This window comes from Monodon monoceros, unplaced genomic scaffold (genome assembly GCF_005190385.1).
Source record: "Monodon monoceros isolate NGI ecotype Baffin Bay Population unplaced genomic scaffold, NGI_Narwhal_1 Super_Scaffold_19, whole genome shotgun sequence".
Lineage (NCBI taxonomy): Eukaryota > Metazoa > Chordata > Mammalia > Artiodactyla > Monodontidae > Monodon > Monodon monoceros.
The window spans coordinates 51,530,207-51,545,919 of NW_021703775.1; positions in this window are offsets into that span (position 1 = coordinate 51,530,207).

The window sequence follows — 15,713 nt, forward strand, 5'->3', positions numbered from 1 at the left end:
GCCCTCCCTATCCCACCCCTCTAGGTGGTCACAAAGCACCGAGCTGATCTCCCTGTGCTATGCGGCTGCTTCCCCCTAGCTATCTGTTTTACATTTGGTAGTGTATATATGTCCATGCCACTCTCTCACTTCGTCCCAGCTTCCCCTTCCCCCTCCCCGTGTCCTCAAGTCCATTCTCTACGTCTGCATCTTTATTCCTGTCCTGTCCCTAGGTTCTTCAGAACCTTTTTTCTTTTTTTTTTTGCATTCCATATACATGTGCTAGCATACGGTATTTGTTTTTCTCTTTCTGACTTACTTCACTCTGTATGACAGACTCTAGGTCCATGCACCTCACTACAAATAATTCAATTTCGTGTCTTTTTATGACTACTAATATTCCATTGTATATACGTGCCACATCTTTATCCATTCATCTGTCAATGGACACTTAGGTTGCTTCCATGTCCTGGCTATTGTAAATAGTGCTGCAGTGAACATGTGGTACATGTCTCTTTTTTAATTATAGTTTTCTCAGGGTATATGCCCAGTATTGGGATTGCTGGGTCATATGGTAGTTGTATTTTTAATTTTTTAAGGAACCTTCATACTGTTCTCCATAGTGGCTGTATCAATTTACATTCCCACCAACAGTACAAGAGGGTTCCCTTTTCTCCACAACCTCTCCAGCATTTATTGTCTGTAGATTTTTTGTGATGGCCATTCTGACTGGTGTGAGGTGATAACTCATTGTAGTTTTGATTTGCATTTCTCTAGTGATTAGTGATGTTGAGCATCCTTTCATATGATTGTTGGCAATCTGTATATCTTTGGAGAAATGTCTATTTAGGTCTTCTGCCCATTTTTAGATTGGGTTGTTTGTTTTTTTGATATTGAGCTGCATGAGCTGTTTGCATATTTTGGAGATTAATCCTTTGTAAGTTGCTTCATTTGCAAATATTTTCTCCCATTCTGAGGGTTGTCTTTTGGTCTTGTTTATGGTTTCCTTTGTTGTGCAAAAGCTTTTAGGTTTCATTAGGTCCCATTTGTTTATTTTTGTTTTTATTTCCATTTCTCTAGGAGGTGGTTCAAAAGGATCTTGCTGTGATTTATGTCATAGAGTGCTCTGCCGATGTTTTCCTCTAATAGTTTTATAGTGTCTGACCTTACATTTAGGTCTTTAATCCATTTGGAGTTTATTTTTGTGTATGGTGTTAAGAAGTGTTCTAATTTCATTCTTTTCCACGTAGCTGTTCAGTTTTCCCAGCGCCACTTATTGAAGAGGCTGTCTTTTCTCCATTGTATATTCTTGCCTCCTTTATCAAAGATAAGGTGACCATATGTGCATGGGTATATCCCTGGGCTTTCTATCCTGTTCCATTGATCTATATGTCTGTTTTTGTGCCAGTACCATACTGTCTTGATTACTGTAGCTTTGTAGTATAGTCTGAGGTCAGGGAACCTGATTCCTCCAGCTCTGTTTTTCTTTCTCAAGATTGCTTTGGCTATTGGGGTCTTTTGTGTTTCCATACAAATTGTGGAATTTTTTGTTCTAGTTCTGTGAAAAATGCCATTGGTAGTTTGATATGGATTGCCTTGAATCTGTAGATTGCTTTGGGTAGTATAGTCATTTTCACCATGTTGATTCTTCTAATCCAAGAACATGGTATATCTCTCCCTCTGTTTGTATCGTCTTTAATTTCTTTCATCAGTACCTTATAGTTTTCTGCATATAGGTCTTTTGTCTCCTTAGGTAGGTTTATTCCTAGATATTTTATTCTTTTTGTTGCAGTGGTAAATGGGAGTGTTTCCTTAATTCCTCTTTCAGACTTTTCGTCATTAGTGTATAAGAATGCAAGAGCTTTCTGTGCATTAATTTTGTATCCTGCCCCTTTACCAAATTCGTTGATTAGCTCTAATAGTTTTCTTTTAGCATCTTTAGGATTCTCTGTGTATAATATCATGTCATCTGCGAACAGTGACAGCTTTACTTCTTTTCTGATTTGGATTCCTTTTATTTCTTTTTCTTCTCTGATTGCCATGGCTAAAACTTCCAAAACTATGTTGAATAATAGTGGTGAGAGTGGGCAACCTTGTCTTGTTCCTGACCTTAGAGGAAATGGTTTCAGTTGTTCACCATTGAGAATGATGTTGGCTATGGGTTTGTCATATATGGCCTTTATTATGTTGAGGGAGGTTCCCTCTGTGCCTACTTTCTGTAGAGTTTTTATCACAAATGGGTGTTGAATTTTGTCAAAAGCTTTTTCTGCATCTATTGCGATGATCATGTGGTTTTTATCCTTCAATTTGTTAATATGGTGTATCACATTGATTGATTTTTGTATATTGAAGCATCCTTGCGTTCCTGGAATAAACCCCACTTGATCATGGTGTGTGATCCATTTAATGTGCTGTTGGATTCTGTTTGCTAGTATTTTGTTAAGGATTTTTGCATCAATGTTCATCAGTGATATTGGCCTGTAGTTTTATTTTTTTGTGACATCTTTGCCTGGTTTTGGTATCAGGGTGATGGTGGCCTCGTAGAATGAGTTTGGAAGTGTTTCTTCCTCTTCCATTATTTGGAGGAGTTTGAGAAAGATAGGTGTTAGCTTTCCTCTAAATGTTTGATAGAATTCGCCTGTGAAGCCATCTGGTACTGGGCTTTAGTTTGTTGGAAGATTTTTAATCACAGTTTCAATATCAGTGCTTGTGATTGGTCTGTTTATATTTTCTATTTCTTCCAGGTTCAGTCTTGGAAGGGTGTGCTTTTCTAAGAATTTGTCCATTTCTTCCAGGTTGTCCATTTTATTGGCATATAGTTGCTTGTAGTAATCTCTCATGATCCTTTGTATTTCGACAGTGTCAGTTGTAACTTCTTTTTCATTTCTAATTCTGTTGATTTGAGTCTTCTCCCTTTTTTTTTTTGGTGAGTCTGGCTAAGGGTTTATCAATTTTGTTTATCTTCTCAAAGAGCCAGCTTTTAGTTTTATTGATCCTTGCTATTGTTTCCTTCATTTCTTTTTCATTTATTTCTGATCTGATCTTTATGATTTCTTTCCTTCTGCTAACTTTGGGGGTTTTTTGTTCTTCTTTCTCTAATTGCTTTAGGTGTAAGGTTAGGTTGTTTATTTGAGATGTTTCTTGTTACTTGAGGTAGGATTGTATTGCTATAAACTTCCCTCTTAGAACTGCTTTTGCTGCATCCCAAAGGTTTTGGGTCGTCGTGTTTTCATTGTCATTTGTTTCTAAGTATTTTTTGATTTCTTCTTTGATTTCTTCAGTGATCTCTTGGTTATTTAGTAGCGTATGGCTTAGCCTCCATGTGTTTGTATTTTTTACAGTTTTTTTCCTATAATTGATATGTAGTCTCATAGCATTGTGGTCAGAAAAGATACTTGATACCATTTCAACTTTCTTAAATTTACCAAGGCTTGATTTGTGACCCCAGATATGATCTATCCTGGAGAATGTTCCATGAGCCCTTGAGAAGAAAGTGTATTCTGTTGTTTTTGGATGGAATGTCCTATGAATATTAATTAAGTCCATCTTGTCTAATGTGCCATTTAAAGCTTGTGTTTCCTTATTTATTTTCATTTTGGATGATCTGTCCATTGGTGAAAGTGAGGTGTTAAAGTCCCCTACTATTATTGTGTTACTGTCGATTTCCCCTTTTGTGGCTGTTAGCATTTGCCTTATGTATTGAGGTGCTTCTATGTTGGGTGCATAAATATTTACAATTTTTATATCTTCTTCTTGGATTGATCCCTTGATCATTATGTAGTGTGCTTCTTTGTCTCTTATAATAGTCTTTATTTCAAAGTCAATTTTGTCTGATATGAGAATTGCTACTCCAGCTTTCTTTTCATTTCCATTTGCATGGAATATCTTTTTCCATCCCCTCACTTTCAGTCTGTATGTGTCCCTATGTCTGAAGTGGGTCTCTTGTTGACAGCATATATAAAGGTCTTGTTATTGTATCTATTCAGCCAGTCTATGTCTTTTGACTGGAGGATTTAATCCATTTACATTGAAGGTAATTATTGATATGTATGTTCCTATTACCATTTTCTTAATTGTTTTGGGTTTGTTATTGTAGGTCTTTTCCTTCTCTTGTGTTTCCTGCCTAGAGAAGTTCCTTTAGCATTTGTTTTAAAACTGGTTTGGTGGTGCTGAATTCTCTCAACTTTTGCTTGTCTGTAAAGGTTTTATTTTCTCCATCGAATCTGAATGAGATCCTTGCTGGGTAGAGTAATCTTGTTTGTAGGTTTTTCCCTTTCATCAATTTAAATATGTTCTGCCACTCCCTTCTGGCTTGTAGAGTTTCTGCTGAAAGATCAGCTGTTAACCTTATGGAGATTCCCTTGTATGTACTTGTTCTTTTTCCCTTGGTGCTTTTAATATTTTTTCTTTGTACCTAATTTTTGTTAGTTTGATTAGTGTGTGTCTTGTCATGTTTCTCCTTGGATTTATCCTGTGTGGGACTCACTGTGCTTCCTGGACTTGATTGACTATTTCCTTTCCCATGTCAGGGAAGTTTTCAACTATAATCTCTTCAAATATTTTCTCAGACCCTTTTTTTTCTCTTCTTCTTCTGGGACCCCTATAATTTGAATGTTGGCATGTTTAATGTTGTCCCAGAGGTCCTCAATTCTTTTCATTCTTTTTTCTTTATTCTGCTCTGTGGTAGTTATTTCCACTATTTTATCTTCCAGGTCATGTATCCGTTCTTCTGCCTCAGTTATTCTGCTGTTGATTCCTTCTAGAGAATTTTTAATTTCATTTATTGTGTTGTTCATCATTGTTTGTTTGCTGTTTAGCTCTTCTAGGTTGCTGTTAAACGTTTCTTGTGTTTTCTCCATTCTATTTCCAAGATTTTAGATCATCTTTACTATCATTACTCTGAATTCTTTTTCAGGTAGACTGCCTACTTCCTCTTCATTTGTTAGGTCTGGTGGGTTTTTATCTTGCTCCTTCGTCTGCTGCATATTTCTCTGTCTTCTCATTTTGTTTAACTTACTGTGTTTGGGGTCCCCTTTTCGCAGGCTGCAGATTTGTAGTTCCTGTTGTTTTTGGTGTCTACCCCCAGTGGGTGAGGTTGGTTCAGTGGCTTGTGTAAGCTTCCTGGTGGAGGGGACTGGTGCCTGTATTCTGGTGGGTTGGGCTGGATCTTGTCTTTCTGGTGGGCAGGGCCACATTTGGTTGTGTGTTATGGGCTCTCTGTGACCTTATTATGATTTTAGGCAGCCTCTCTGCTAATAGATGGGATTGTGTTCCTGTCTTGCTAGTTGTTTGGCATGGGGCATCCAGCACTGGAGCTTGCTGGCCGTTGGGTGGAGCTGGGTTTTAGCGTCGAGACGGAGATCTCTGGGAGAGCTCTCGCCGATTGATATTACGAGGGGCTCAGAGGTCTGTGGTGGTCCAATGTCCTGAACTCAGCTCTCCCACCTCGGAGGCTCAGGCCTGACACCAGGGCCGGAGACCAAGACCGTGTCAGCCACACAGCTCAGAAGAAAAGGGAGAAAAAAAAGGAAGAAAAATAAAATAATTAAAATTTTAAAAATAACTTAAAAAAAGAAGAGAGCAACCAAACCAATAAACAAATCCACCAATGATAACAAGCGCTAAAAATTAAACTAAGATCAACATAAAAATCATAAACAAATCAGTAGCAGACAGCAAACCGCAAGTCTACAGTTGCTCCCAAGGTCCACCACCTCAATTTTGGGGCAATTCGTTGTCTATTCAGATATTCCACAGATGCAGAGTACATGAGGTTGATTGTGGGGATTTAATCTGCTGCTCCTGAGGCTGCACGGAGAGATTTCCCTCTCTCTTCTTTGTTCGCACAGCTCCCGGGGTTCAGCTTTGCTTTGGCCCCGCCTCTGCGTGTAGGTCGCCCTCGGGCATCTGTCCCCGCCCAGACAGGAGGGGCTAAAGCAGCGGCTGATTAGGGCGCTCCTGCTCACTCAGGCCGGGGGAGGGAGGGTGTCCTGCAGTTGTATATGGAATGTGGGGCGAGCCTGTGGCAGCAGAGGCCAGCATGACGTTGCAACAGCCTGAGGCGTGCTGTGTGTTCTTCCAGGGAAGTTGTCCCTGGATCATGGGATCCTGGCAGTGGCGAGCTGCACAGGCTCCCCGGTGGTGGGGGGTGGGGAGTTGTGGATAGTGACCTGTGCTTGCACATAGGATTCTTGGTGACAGCAGCAGTAGCGTTAGCATTTCATGCCCATCTCTGGGGTCCAAGCTGATAGCCACAGCTCGCGCCTGTCTCTGGAGCTCGCTTAGGTGGTGCTCTGCCTTCTGTGGGCACATGGGGAAGGAGTCCCCTCTCCTCACGCACCCTGAAACTGTGGTCTCTTGCCTCTTTGGCAGGTCCAGACTGTTTCCTGGACTCCCTCCCAGCTAGCTGTGGCGCACTAGTCCCCTTCTGACTTCACGCAGCCAACCCCAGTCCTCTCCCTGGGATCTGACCTCCAAGCCGGAGCCTCAGCTCCCAGCCCCGCAGACAAGCCTCTCAGGCTGGTGAGTGCTGGTCGGCACTGATCCTCTGTGCGGGAATCTCTCCGCTTTGCCCTCTGCACCCTTGTTGCTGCACTCTCCTCAGTGTCTCAGAAGTTTCCCCCCTGCCCACCCGCTGTCTCCACCAGTGAAGGGGCTTCCTAGTGTGTGGAAACTTTTCCTCTTTCACAGCTCCCTCCCAGAGGTGAAGGTCCTGTCCCTATTCCTTTGTCTGTGTTTTTTCTTTTTTCTTTCTCCCTACCCAGGTACGTGGGGACTTTCTTGCCTTTTGGGAAGTCTAATGTCTTCTGTCAGCATTCAGTAGATGTTCTGTAGGAGTTGTTCCACATGTAGATGTATTTTTGATGTATTTCTGGTTAGGACGGAGATCTCCACATCTTACCGCTCTGCCATCTTGAAGGTCCCCCCACTTCATTTCTTTTTATTGCTGAATGATATTTTGCTGTATGGATATACCACATTTTTTTTATCCATTCATTAGTTGAAGGACATTTGGATTATTTTCTACTTTTTGGCTATTATGAATTATTCTGCCACGAATATTCATGTACAAGTTTTCATGTAGACATATGTTGTTATTTCCCTTGTGTATATACCTAAGAGTGGAATTGCTGAGCCAAATGGTTACTCTGTGTTTAACCTTTTGGGGAACTGCCAGCATGTTTTCCAAAGTGGCTATACCATTTTACATCCTCACTAGCAGTGTAAAAGGGTTACAGGTTTTCTTCATCCTCATCAACACTTCTTATTTATTGGTATTTTTTATTATAGCTATCCTAGTGGGTGTGAGGTGGTTTCACAATGTGGTTTTAATTTACATTTTCCTCCTGGATAATAATATTGAGCATCTCTTCATGTGCTTATTAGCCATTTGTATATCTTCTTTGAAGAATTGTCTGTTCAAACTCTTTGATCACTTTTTAATTAGGTTATTTTTTCTTTATTGTAGGAGTTCCTTATGTATTCTCAATATAAGTCTTCTATCAGATATATGATTTATAAAAACTTTATCCTATTCTCTGGACTTTTTAAAATTTTTCCTGATAATGTCCTTTGAAGAACAAAATTTTTAATTGTTAGGATGTCCAATTTATTTTTTTCCTCTGATTGCTTGTGCTTTTGGTGTCATATTTAAGAAACCACTGCCTAACCAAAGGTCATAAAGATTTACACCTGTGTTTTCTTCTAAGAGTTTAGTAGTTTTAGCTCTTACATTTAGGTCTTTGATCCATTTTGAGTTTATTTGTATATGGATTGAGGTAGAGGTCCAGCTGATTCTTAATAATGTGAATATCCAGTTATCCTAGCACTGTTTGTTGTAAAGACAGTTCTTTCCCCCATTTAATTATCTTGGCACTCTTATCAGTAATCAGTTGACCATAGACACATGGGTTCTATTCTATAGACATATAGGTAAATTCTATTTCATTGATCTTTATGTCTTTGCTTATGGCAGTACCATACAGTCTTGAGTACTTCAGCTTTGTAGCAATTTTGAAATTGCGTTATGTGAGTCTTCCAATTCTGTTCTTTTTCATTTTTGGCTATTCTGTATCTCTTGTGTTTGCATAAGTATTTTAGGATCTGCCTGTCAATTTTGTAAAGAAATCAGCTGAGATTTTGATAGGGATTGTATCAAATCCGTAGATCAATTTGGGAAGTATTGCCATCTTAGCAATATTGAGTCTTCTAATCCATAAAACATGGGAGAGAAGTCTTTCCATTTATTTAGGTCTTCTTTAATTTCTTTCAACAGTGTTTTGTCGTTTTCAGAGTTTAAGTTTTGTACTTCTTTTGTTAAATTTATTCCTAAGTATCGTATTCTTTTTGATGCAATAATAAATGGAACTGTTTTCTTGTACGTATTCATTCTCTGAATGTTTGCTGCACGTGTATACACAATTGATTTTTTATATCGATTTGTATTTTGCAAATGTGCTGAACTCATTTATTACTTTTAATCTCTTTTTAGTGAATTCATTAGGACTATCTGTTGTAAGATCATGCCATCTGTGAATGCAGATAGCTTACTTCCTTTTCAATCTGAATTCCTTTTATCTGATTTTCTTGCCTGATTATTCTGATTAGAACCTCCAGTACAATGTTGAATAAAAGTTGTGACAGTGGAATTCTTGTCTTGTTCCTGATCTTAAGGAGAAAGGAAGTATTCAGTCCTTTATCATTAAGTATGATTTAGTTGTGAGGTTTTTGTATTTGCCTTTTATCAGATTGATGAAGTTCCCTTGTATTCCTAGTTCTTTAATATTTTTATCCTGAAGGGTGTTGAATTCTATTAATATGGTGTATTACATTAATTAATGTTCAAATGTTAAACCAATCTTGCATTCCTGGGATAAATTTCACTTGGTCATGGTGTATGTTATAGGTTGAATTGTGTCTCTGGAAAAATGTATATGTTGAAGTCCTAACTCCCAGTAGCACAGAATATGACTGTATTTGCAAAAAGGATCACTGAAGACGTAGTTAAAGATGAGGTCATACTGAATTACCTAATTCAGTATGTGGACCCTAATCTAATGTGACTGATGTCCTTATAAAAAGGAGAGATTTGGACACAGACATGCGCACAGGGAGAATGTCAATTGAAAATTGGAGTTGCACTGCCACAAACTGTGGAACTCTCAGAAGGTAGGAAAGAGACCTGGAGCAGATTCCTCAGAAGGAACCAATCCTGCCAACACATTAATCTCAGACTTTTAGCCTTCAGAATTGTTCCTTAAGCCCCCCAGTTTGTGGTGCTTTGTTATAGCAACCCTAGCAAACTTATACAGTGTATTCTCCTTTTTATATATTCTTGGATTTGGTTTGCTTGTGTTTTGTTGAGGATCTTTGCATCTGTATTCATAACAGATGTTGGTCTGTAGTTTTCTTTACTTGTGATGTCTTTGGAGCTATTTTCTTATTGTTTCTCTATGCTTACCAGATATACCTGATCAGAACCTACTTCGGATTTATAGAAACTTACTCCCAGTGAGACAGAACCATTACTCCTATATAACTCTATTCTCTCTCCCCCTTTCTGTACTTGTTATGTTATATCATATTATTGTTACTCCTATATATGTTACAAACCTAGCAATACATAAGTATAATTATTACTTTATATAATTTTATGTCTATTAAAGAAGCTGATAAAAGAAAGGACAGCAAGAGGAAAGCAAGAAACTCTATTTATAGGGCTTGTTATATTAACCTCTTTGTCCATCATTCCTGGTTCTCTTCATTTGTACCTTATTTTCTAAGCAAAGAGGATCCTCTGAAGATTTTTGGTGGAGGGAAGGGGATGGTGGTCATTTAAATATGTAGTTAAATTTGAGGACAATTGTTCTGGCAGACACGTATAAACACATTGGGGTGGTACGAGGGATAGAAATTAGGGATATAAGTTAGGAGGCAGTTGAAGCCATCAAAGTACAAGTTCATGGGAGCCTGGCTTTGGCTCGATTTGGGCTCTATTGCTTTGTATTTTGCCTTCTGGAGCTGGGAATGTCTAAGACAGTGTGAATAGTCACTGACTCAGAGTTGGGCATGGATAGGTATACTCATCAAAACTTGTTGATGTACTGAGGTCCATCCAAGAATGAACCCAAGATGGGAAAAAATGCCTGGTCTGGTGATTTGAGGGGCCTCAGAGAGACTTTCCCATGGGAAGCCTCTGTGGAGAACACGATGCCTAGCAAATAAAACCCATTCCAGGCCATGGTGATAAAAGAAAATTGCCACACAGCTATGTGTGAATGCAAGGCAGGAGGGGGAAAGGAGGAGAAGGAGAGATTCTTCCCCATGCACGTGTCCCTGCAGCTGTCAGGGATAAGGTTACAGAGCGTGGAAGATAATGCAGAATTCCCCTTCCCTTTCTCAGGGCAGATGACCTTTCAGAAATTAAACAAATCAATTATGTGTCCTCAGAGGAGGCATGTTTGATTGCCTTGATTCAATGGGCTCCATTGTTTCAGTTGAAGCCAGGTGATTTAATTCATCACTGATATCCTCATTAAGAGGTTTTGTCTGTGAATTTTCCTCTGGAATAATTTCATAAGATCTGGATTAGACATGTGTTTAAACACACACACACACACACACACACACACACACACACACACAATAAAGAGCATTCTCCCCTAAGTGCAGAGACAACATTGGTGCTATAGATCATACAGAGTGATTGTTCTAGTACAAGGGAGAGGTAACCAAGACCTGAATAAGGTCATAGTGATAAAGGTTCACTTTCTGAATGCTCATGGAGATAATCGAGGGTAGCAAAAAATAATAATAGCAAATATTTGGAAGCTTAAAAATAACCCATCAATCAAAGAAGTAATGAAAGTGAGAATTAGAAAAAATGCTGATTTCATACTACTGAGTGGCCTCAAAATCATTTAACATTGTGCCCCTTGACATCTGCAGAAGTGAATGCAAGTCTCCTCTGAAGGAGAATTCTCTCAGAAAAGTTCAAGGAATATGATATCACAGTCAAAAATTTAGAACCAAACCAAACAAAAATAAGAAACAAACCACTGTGATAAGAGACAGCAGGTAAAAAACAGAGCCTCCACATATTGATATTATTAGACACAGATTATAAAATAAATATAATGTATTTAAATGAAAGAAGAGGTTGAACACATAAGCCATTTGAATAAGGAGAAAGAATATTTTTTAAGTGATCAAGTAGGTCTGATAAAAGAACTAAATGAATGTTTGGAAATGAAGAATATAATTGGAATTTTTTGCCATAAAGAAAATCAAAATTTTTACAAAGTCAGATATATCATTTCTGTTACCTTTATGTTTATTTTTTTTAATACTCTATTTAGAAGTTAGTTTGGTGTAGGTGAAAGACAGAATCCAATTTCATATTTTCCAGATGGCTACCCTCTTATCCTAATACTGTTTATTAAATATATCATTTTACCCCACTGATTTGAAATGCCAGCTGTATCAGAAACTACTCCCAGTATTTATCTACATCTGTTTCCGGGATATCTGTTCTGTCCCAGATGTGTCTGTTCGTGTGCCGGTACCAAACTGTTTTCATTACTATAATGTTTATCCTTTTTTTCAGTATCTGGTAGGGCTAGTCCTCCATCATTAGTCTTTTCTCGCTTTATTTCCAAAATAATAGTGTTGGTATTTTTCTTGAGGAAGTTCGATTTATATATTTATTTGGAGAGGATTGCCATCATTTTCCATCATCTAAGAATGTCTTACTATTTATTCAGGTCTTTTTTAATGACCTTTCAAAGTGTTTCTAAGTTTTCTTCATGTGAATCTTGTATTTTTATTCCTAGGTATTCCATCGTAGTTCTTGTTTTTGTAAATTGAATATTTTCTAGGTAATTGTTCATATATTGGATAACTATTGATTGTGTTTTAATTTTGTTATCAGCCAGCTTACTAAATTATCTTATTCTTGTAGTGATGATTTTTAAAGTTGATTTTCTGTCATAATATTATCTCACCTGCAAATAGTAATGTTTTCTTCCTTTTTCTTTCCTTTCCCTTGTAATCTTCCCTTTTCTTCTCTAATGACATTGGCTAATATCGGCCCAAGTTAAATAATACTGTTAATAATGTGCATTCTCGTTTTGTTTCTGATTTAATGAAACTCAGTGTTTCACTGGATAGTTTTTGGCATTTGTAATGATATATGTACTTTTTCATGTTAAGAAGCTATTTGTCTATTTCTATTTTATTAATAGCATTTTTTTAATCAAAAGGGATATTGAATGCTATTAGATACCTTTTCAGCATCTACAGAAATGTTCATGTAGTATTTCTCTTTTGATATATATTTGTTGTATTATATAGTAGATTCCTTAATATTATGTCATCTTTGCATCATTGATTTGAGTCTTCCTTCATCATGATATATATTTGATTTATGTGCTACTAGAGTCTATTGGCTAATGTTTTATTTACAATGTTTAGGGATTGGACCATGTCAGTATTACATCGAATTGATGAAAAGATTTTGGAAACTTTCCTTTTAGTACTCTGGAACCATTAAATAATATTAAAGTTACATGTTCCAAAAAATAAAAAAAAGTTACCTGTTCCGTAAAGATTTGATAGAATTCACTTACAAAATTTTCTAAAAATTGACCTATTTGTAACTTTCTTCTTTTGCTGGGGTCAGTTTTTTGTTTTGGGGTGTTTTTTTGGCTGTGTCGGGTCTTCGTTGCTGCGCACGGGCTTTCTCTAGTTGTGGCAAGAGGGGGCTACTTTTCGTTGTGGTGCGCAGGCTTCTCATTGAGGTGGCTTCTCTTGTTGCGGAGCACGGGCTCTAGGTGCACGGGCTTCAGTAGTTGTGTCTCTCAGGCTCTAGAGCGCAGGCTCAGTAGTTGTGGCACATGGGCCTAATTGCTCCACGGCATGTGGGATCTTCCCAGGCCAGGGCTCGAACCCGTGCCCCCTGCATTGGCAGGTGGATTCCTAACCACTGCGCCACCTGGGAAGCCCACTGGGGTCAGTTTTAATAGTTTATATTTCCCTAACTGATTATGTATTTGCATAAAGCTGAACAATATATTCTCTTACAATTTTTAAAATTTCTTAAGTATCTATGCTTATTTTTCTATACTCATTTTTCATATTTATATATGTGCTTCTTTATTTATATTGTTTATCTAGCTTTGCTAAATTTTTACCTTTTTGGTTTTGTTTTAAGAACATTCTGGAGATGTGTTTATTTGTTGTATAGTCTTCTATTCTCTAATTGTTGCTTTATCTTTAATAGTATCTCCTTTCTTTTGTTCTTAAGATTACTGTGTTGTTTTTTTTCTAACTTACTGAATTGGATACTTAATTATTTACCTTTTCCATTTGTCTTTCAATTGACAGAAGCTAGTTTTTGGTAGTTTTTTAAAGAAAGATTCGTAGGAACTATGTTCTTTGAGGATTTATATGTTTGAAATCATCTGCACGTTGCCTTTATGCTTAAACTACACTTTGGCTGGAACTAAAATTCTTGGGTCATAGGATCCCTGAGAATTTTGAAGACATTAAATTGCTACAATGTTGAATGTTGCTTTAAAGAGGTATGAAGCAGCTTGATTTCTACCTCTTCCCCTTGAGGTGATTTGATTTTCTGTCTGAAAGATCATATCTTTGAAGTCCAGTAACTTTATTAGGATATGTTCTAGTGCTGATTAACCTTTGTTGATTCTTTCTGGAAGATGGTGTACCTGTTTAAATGTACAGATTCAAGTCTTATATTTCAGAATAATTTTCTTGAATTACATTTTGAATATTTTTTGTGTGCTTGAGATTGTTCCATCTTCTGAATGCATAACTGAATATCCCATCTGTCTTCCATGTATATTTTTCCCTATAGCTCTTTAAAATTCTTTTCTTTTCTTTTTTCTCTTCTTTTGCTCAGTTTTGTTGAGCCTGTCCTCCATTTCTTTAGCTTGTTTTCAACAACATTTATTCTTCTTTCTGCAATTTCCATTTCTGTATGTCATTACTTTTCTACATCTTTCCTGGGTTCATTCAAGTCAATTTTATCTTATCCTTTGTTGTCTTATCATTTCTTACTTCAGTCCTTTTATCTGTGCTTTGGACTCTTGATTCATGGAGTCCACTTTTTCAGTGAATTATTTGAATCCATAAGAAATTTTTGGGTCACAGTTTTCAGCTATTCCACAATAAATTTTTTTCTGATGAATGCTGAATTTGTTTTGTTTTCTCCTTTGCCTTTTTCCTGCAGTGATTTTGTCTCCTGGTTCCTTCTTTTAAAAGTTTTATTGAAATATAATTCACATACAATATAATTTACCACTTAAAGTGTATCATTCAATATTTTTACATACATTCATAGGGTCGTGAAACCATTCCTGGTTCGTTTTTTGGTTCTCTTTTTTGCACACAGAGTCCTTTCTGGACCAGTTACATGGGGAAGGAAAATGTGAGAGAGGTATAAGAGGCTTTGAGCAACCTCTGCACCAACAAGGCTTTGTCCTAACTTAAAACAAAGCCCTGCATATACAAGGTCTAGTGGAGTATATTGTGAGTGTGAGTGTATATTCAAACTTTACAAAATTTTAATTGACTAGAATTGGTAGCTTCAGGGCCACCCATTAACCTTAGCTTCTCTATTATCTTAAAAATTGTTTTGCAGAATGTCATGTCTGTGTGGTTTCAAAAGGGATCATAGAGAATTCTAGAGCCAGTTTGCAAACCTCAGGCTTTTTTTTTTTTTCAAACAAGGAACTGGATTTTGCTCCTCAAGTTATACTACTACCTTGAAAAACTGTAGACTCTACTTGAGCTCTGCAACAATAGGTATCGTCTTTTGGAGTCCTTTCTCTGGTCAAATTTTCACTGCACTTGGCAGCAGCCCTTTATAAATATTAAAATTTAGGTCATGAGTGTTACCTGATTTCCTCCTAAATGGAGTTTTTATTCCATTTCTATTCTTATTGTTTCAGATTGGTTTTAACAAGCAGATTCAGTCTTAGTCAACTCCAGCTGCTATAACAAATGCCATACATTGGATGGCGTATAAACAACAGAAATTTATTTCTCACAGTTCTGGAGGCTGGAAGTTTGAGATCAGGGTGCCAGCATGGTTGGGTTCTAGTGAGGACCCTTTTCTGGGTTGCAAACTGCTGTCTTGTTGTGTCCTCACATGGTGAAAGGCTGAGATAGGAAGCAAGCTGTCTCGTGATACTTACAAGAGTAATTGCATTCATGAGGGCTCCACTTGCATGACCTCTCCTAACCCTAATTTACCTCCTCAAAACCCTACCTCCTAATACCATCACATTGGAGGGTAGGGTTTCAACATGAATTCTGGGGGGAAACACACATTCAGTCCATAACAGAGTCAGAGATTTCTTTATTTTTCCATCTTAAAATGAGAGACTGCTCATTTTATTATTAATTTAGTTCTTTTGGTTCTTTTTCAATCTATTTTTGGTTATTATTCAAACATATTTAAACTTCTATTTCTTGCCCGTCAACTTTAGACTGTATGTATTTTGATTCAACACTTTGTAACTAAGAAAAAAAACATATCTGCAGTTCCTTCTCCTTTCTCTTTTTTCTTTTCTCTATTCTCTATGTTGCCCTGCAACATCTGCTAGCATTCCATTATTTTTATGACACTAAGATTTATGGCATTTATATTCTTCTTTGTAAGTATAATTAAGTGTCTGTACTTTTTTTGTCTGTAACCTATTCTAAAAATG